Source organism: Pinus tabuliformis, chromosome 6 (genome assembly GCF_031772625.1).
Source record: "Pinus tabuliformis cultivar Carrire ecotype Pingquan chromosome 6, CPIR1, whole genome shotgun sequence".
Classification (NCBI taxonomy): Eukaryota; Viridiplantae; Streptophyta; class Pinopsida; order Pinales; family Pinaceae; genus Pinus; species Pinus tabuliformis.
Genome location: NC_142292.1, coordinates 1,940,426,149 through 1,940,433,010, shown reverse-complemented (window position 1 = coordinate 1,940,433,010; position 6,862 = coordinate 1,940,426,149).

The following is a 6,862-nucleotide window of genomic DNA, read 5'->3' as shown; positions in this document are numbered from 1 at the left end:
ATTTTTTGTTCCCGATATAGTTTTCTCATTTGGTCAAACACAGGAATTGTTGCATAGGAGAAATCTAGTTGTAATGTCCCTTGCAATTTTCCTCCCCAAGATCTAGAAAGAAGCATTCCAAATCTGGGAGGAATGTCTGCCACAATAACATCCATCAAAACATTCTTCGTTGGAATCTGATCCAAACTTACAACCAAGTCTTTAATGAGCCCAATACATCTCACCCTGCTAGAATCAAATGAATAAAGATCATGGTATTGCCTAGTGATGTCCAAACCCAACTTCTCCATGATAGCCTTCAGCATAAGATTGTGGGAAGCGTCGGAATCAAACATGGAATTATGAAATACAAACTCATGCAATCTCAGACTGATATAAAAAGGTGGCACATCACTATCTAGAGATTCACCATTTAATGCTAGTCCAAAAATCAGTTCAGGTTGATCATCTTCCACACTCACCATATCAGACATTGGGTCAAAATTCAAAATTTTAGAGAAATGACCTCTATAACTGTTGTTCCTCATTAGTTCAGTCAAAGGAATGGATACCTTCAATTTAGAAATTTCATTTTCTAAACTAAAAGCATAAGTCTTTTCTACCTCTTTGGCTAGAACATCTTTTCTTTCAGCTTTATCTTTTGATACAATTGGCTGATTTACTCTTTCATTTGCTGGTGGAGACTTGCTAGTAGTAGGATCAACAATTTCTTTTCCTTTCTTTGGTACAACAGGTGGCTCATTCTTAGATGCTGGAACTTCCTTTCTCTTCTGGATTGGATTGATGGGGACATTTTTGTTTCTAAGTGAATACTGACATTGCTGGGCATACAAAGCATGTTGGCATTTTGGCACAGGTGTGGCGCTATGGTACAAGTGTTGTCGTTGATGGTAACTCACTTTGGTGACAGATCTCATTCAGGTGCTCATAATGAAGGAAATCTTGTATACGCAGGTACACCTTGCCGAACACGCGTATACACGCGGGTTATACGTTCCGAAGTCGCGTATGCGTATACAAGCACTTTTATGCACATAAAAGCGCGTACATGGTGGGAAACTTACCTTTGGTCCGTGGTTGTTAGTCCTTGGAATTTGAACCCATGATTATGGACCATTGTATCTCGTCAGAAGAGTTGACCCCAGGTTTTGGGCCCTTGGTATTGTTTATTATGGTTTTGGCCTGTGGTATTGTGCAAGGCCTATAACTATAAAAGAGAAAGGAGATCATGTGGCAAGGCACTATCTGAATCATTGAATATCTGATATTGTGCTAGATCTGGAATACGTGTGATCGGGTTATGGTGCAGATCTAGATCTAAAAAAGGAGGAACCTAAGCACAAGAAGGATAAGGGCTATTGACGAATCAAAATCTCAAGGCTTGAACATTGGTATCTCTGTATAATTTTGATCTATTATATGTGGCGCTCTCTTGATCTATAAATCCGGGCTAACTAATGTCAGAATGCTTAAAAGAATAAATTATCCCTTATAGATCTGTACGTAGGTTCAGTGAATTGCAGGTGCGTATACACGCTTTTTCTGTGAATGAAAGAAGCATATACGCAGGTTGGTTGTGATACAGAAGCGTATACATGCAAGTTGTTGAACAGTGAAGTAGCATATATATCTTGATTTATGTTCTAGCTGCTTCTATTTTATTGCTGCAGTGTTCTAGGTTCAGAATTGGTGTTTGATTACAGTTACTATGTTCTGGGTACAATGGTCAGAAAACTGCTTATTTGTTTCAGCTTTTGATTGGTGAAAAGGAGTTTGGGTTATGCAGAAATTATTGATGGTTGATTGATGTTACCTGTGGATCCAGTCTGAAAATTAATGAAACGAGGTCCTTGAAAGCAAAGAGAAGGTTGCAGCCTTCTGCAAGTAGGAGCCTGCGTACTAGTATCTCAAGCTAGTACAAGAACTTAGGGGGTTGGAGCTCCTTTCCAGGAAAGATGGAGAACGAGAGAGAATAGTAGCTCTCTGCAGGTTGCAGCCTGCATACTGGTAAAGTCTACTCCAGTACAAGACATTGTAAAGAGAAGTTTCTAATTAATAAGAAGATAGAGATGAATTGCAGCAGGAGGTTTTCACCCACATTGGGTTTCCTCCTTATATCTTGTGTTCTTGTGTGTGACTGTCTTATGCTCTGTTTCACTGTTTCTGGTACTGTTTATGTGCATCTGAATCACAGATTAATAACTAACATCTGAAGGATAATTCAAATTATAAGTCTGCTTGATATACGAGGGTTTCTTTATCTGTAGTTGTGTATATACGCGGTTTTTATTAACTGAAGTAGCCTATATCATCTGGAATTTAAAAAGGAAATATTTGGCTTGATAATACTGATTCACCCCCCCTCTCAGTATTATTTCCAACAATTGGTATCAGATCAGGTCCTTCTGAAATAGCTTGATCGCTTGAAGGAAGATCTTTCATCATGAGCAACTACGAGAGGGAAGCATCAATCAGGCCACCGGTTTTTGATGGGACAAACTTTGTATATTGGAAGGTAAGAGTTACTGCCTATCTTCAATCTTTGGGTACAGAAGTCTGGGATATCATAGATACATGATATACTTTTCCTGCAGCAACTCCTACAGATTCGGCTGAGAAGAAGAAATATGAAACAAATGCAAAGGCGGTCAATACTCTATTGGGATGTCTGTCGCAATCTGAATTTGTCAAAGTTATGCAGTATAAATCCGCAAAAGAAATATGGGACAAGATTGTTCTGAGCTATGAAGGAGATGATCAGGTAAAAAGAGCAAAACTTCAAACCCTCAGGATTCAGTATGAAAATCTCAAGATGTATAATGGTGAAAGTGTGGCTAACTATTTTCTTCGTGTGGATGAGATTGTTAATTGCATGAAAAATTTGGGTGAAGAAATAAAAGAGGCTGTTGTGGTTGAAAAAGTTCTAAGATCTTTGTCACCTAGGTTTGAATCTAAAGTTTCTGCTATAGAAGAAAAGGAGAATCTACAACATCTTAAAATGTCACAACTACATGGAATTCTAACTGCTTATGAAATGAGGAAAGGAGGTCCATCTGACAGGAGAGAAGCTGCCTTCAAGGCTTCAGGCAAAGGAGAGTACTATGAATCAGGACATGGGTCAGAAGAAGAAGAAGAATCAAATTTTGTCAAAAATCTTCAAAGGGGTGCTGGACGATTCCGAGGTAAGTTACCTTTCAAGTGCTTTGCTTGTGGAAGAGTAGGTCACTATGCTGCCAAGTGTCCTCATAAAGATAAGATTGACAAAGGAAAGGAACCTGTTAGATGGAACAAGAAACAGAATCCAAATAAGAAAAGCTATTACACTCATGAAGATAGTGATGGACTCTCAAATAGTGACGAAGATGAACGAGGTAATGAGTATAAACTTTTAATGGCTTTTGAAGATGATGAGTACATGGATGCTATAGATGTAGAGGGTTTTTATAATGAAATGTCTGATCTCAAAGTTTGCTTAGAAGAGAAAAGTGCAATTATTGATTCTCTACAATGTCAACTCGCTGAAAGGGAAAAACATCTTGAAAAATTGGAATTTGAAATTGTTTGTCTTAGAAAGGAAATTGAGAAAACAAAAGCTATTAATCTTAAATTTGTTAAAGGATCTGAAACTCTGGATGAGATTATCAATGTGCAGCGTTCTCCACTAATCAAGACAGGTCTGGGATATAATGGAGAAACATCTCAAGCATCCACATCCAAAAGTTATCTTGATGCAGCAAGGAGGAGCGAGCAAAGGCCTAATAGAAATCATCAGGTAAATCAGGGACAGTTTACCGAAAGAAAAAACAAAGACTATCAAGAAAATCGTGGGCAAGCTACCTTAAGGACAAATAGAAGCTACAATCAGCCACAAGGAAAATCTTCTCAATTTTCCTGAAGAATGGATGTCAGTAGAAACTACAATCGGTTGGATGATAGATTTGATAATCGCAGGAGTTTCTTCAATGGCCAATGTTTCTCTTGCCATAATTTTGGTCACAAAGCAGCTCAATGTGTTGCCTATAAAACAATCATGACTAGAGAAGTCCAAAAACAAAGGAATATGACTGGGATCACGAAAAGGACCTATAACAACTTTTCGGCCCTTGAAAATGAAGTTGAATGTTCTATTTGTAATAACTTTGGTCATGAAGATTCTGAATGCATGAGCAGGTTTTTGAAGACAACTCAGAAGGAACAAACCTCAAGTGCCAGAACATGGAGAATGAAGGAACCACAATGAGAAAGATGTGGGATAGCCTTTTATGCAGAAGGACAGGAAAATCTATGGTATATCGACAGCGGATGTTCGAAGCATATGACAGGGGATAAAGAAAAACTTGAATCATATACTGCATTAGAAAAAGGGAAGAAGGTTTCTTTTGGAAACGATTCCCCTGCAGCCATAAAAGGAAAAGGTACTGCTCAATTGAAAGAAAAGGTCAAAGCTGGAAATGTGTTGTATGTTGATGGATTGAAGCATAATCTTTTGAGTGTCAGTCAGATGTGCGAATCAAGGAACCGACATAATATTTAGATCAAATGGATGTCGTGTTCGCGATCTTGATATAGGTGAAACAGTGATCAAAGGTAGAAGAACTCCAAATAATCTATACATATTTGAAGAAGGACAACAACAATGCTATTTGAGCAAGGATGATGAACACTGGTTATGGCACCGGAGGATGGGGCATCTAAGCTTTTCACAAATAAGGAAAGCATGAAAATACAGGCAGTTCGTGGTCTTCCAGATATCAAAATTCCAAACAACACCATATGCAAATCATGTCAGTTTGGTAAGAAAACTAGAACTAACTTTCCTGAGAAGGAAGGATCAGCTAGCAGGCCTCTTGAGCTAGTTCATACAGATGTATGTGGTCCATCTAGGAAAAGGTCACCTCGAGGAGAAGAATACTTTATATTATTCATTGATGACTTTTCCAGGATGGTTTGGATAGGACTGATGAAGCACAAAGATGAAGCGTTTGAAAAATTCAAATCTTTCAAAGCATTGGTTGAAAATGAATCAGATCACAAAATTAAATGCCTCAGGTCTGATAGAGGTGGGGAGTTTACCTGAAATGAGTTTTTCGATTTCTGTGAAGAACATGGAATAAGAAGGGAATTCTCTACAGCTAGGACTCCTCAACAAAATGGAGTAGTGGAAAGAATGAAAAGAACGGTTCAACAAATGGCTCGTGCTATGCTTGATGAGTTTGGAACTCCCGCAACCTTCTGGGGTGAAGCAGCTTATGCTGCGGTGGTTATTCTCAACAAAACAAATGTTCGGGTAAATAGCACTCAAACTCCTCATGAGCTTTGGTATGGTGAGACTCCCTTGGTAAAACATTTCAAAATTTTCGGAAGCAAATGCTACATTAAGAATAATGATGAACATCTTGGCAAGTTTGAACCTAGAGCTGATGAAGGCATTCTTCTTGGTTATTCTCCCCACATAAAAGCATATATATGTTACAATAAAAGACTTGGAAGAATTGTTGACAGCATTGATGTTGTGGTTGATGAAAAAGGAAACGTTCCTACGCAAGTAAATTATGAAAATATAGAAGAAGATGAAGACTACCCTCCAAATCAAACTGATGAAGAAGAAGAACCTCAAGAGGCACCATTGGAACAGATAAGGATAGAAGAGAAGGCTCCATCCAGGTATGTGCAGAAAAATCATCCAGAATCTCAGATTTTGGGGCAGAAAGAAGCAGGTGTACAAACTAGAAGAACAATTGCAGAATCCTCAAGCTATTTGGCATTGCTCTCCTCCACCGAACCACAAAATGTAAAAGAAGCGTGCAAAGATGAATGCTAGGTCAAGGCAATGGATGAAGAACTTGAGAAGATCGAAAAGAACAACACTTGGGAGTTGGTCCCTAGACCAAAAGATAAGAATGTCATAGGAACAAAATGGATCTTCAAGAACAAGTTGAATGAAAATGGGGAAGTTATTAGAAACAAGGCCAGGCTTGTTTGCAAAGGGTATGCTCAATAGGAAGGAATAGACTTTGAAGAAACTTTTGCTCCCGTAGCTAGACTTGAGGCCATCAGAATGTTCCTTGCCCTCTCTAGCTTTCAAAAATTCAAAGTATTTCAAATGGATGTGAAATCAGCCTTTTTGAATGGAGACTTAGAAGAAGAAGTGTACATTGAGCAACCAGATGGCTTTATCCTTGGAAATGATCCAAATCTTGTATGCAGACTTAAAAAGGCTCTATATGGGCTTAAACAAGCTCCAAGGGCTTGGTACTATCGATTGGACAAATACCTTCATCAACAAGGTTTTTCAAAAGGATCAGCAGATAGCAATCTCTATATAAAAATTGAAAATAACAAATTGCTAATACTTGTTGTGTATGTAGATGATATTATCTTTGGAAGCAATGAAGAAGCTATGAGTCAAAGCTTTGCCTTGGTTATGCAGAAAGAATTCGAAATGTCCTTACTTGGAGAACTGACATACTTTCTTGGATTGCAAATCCAACAAAATGAAGGTGGTATCTTCTTGTCTCAAACCAAGTACCTCAAGAAAATTCTGAAGAAGTATGGCATGGAAGATTCAAAACCTGTATGTACCCCCATGATTACAGGATGCACCCTCAGTGCAAATGATGAATCAGCAGCAGTGCATCAACCAACCTATAGATCCATGATTGGGAGTTTGCTTTATTTGACAGGTACCCGACCAGATATTATGCATGCAGTGGGAATAGTTGGAAGGTTTCAAGCCAACCCAAAGGAAACTCATCTTCAGGCAGTCAAAAGAATCTTCAAGTACCTTTAAGGAACTCAAAACTATGGCTTATGGTATCCTAGAGATACAGATCTCACTCTTCATGCTTACACAGATGCAGAT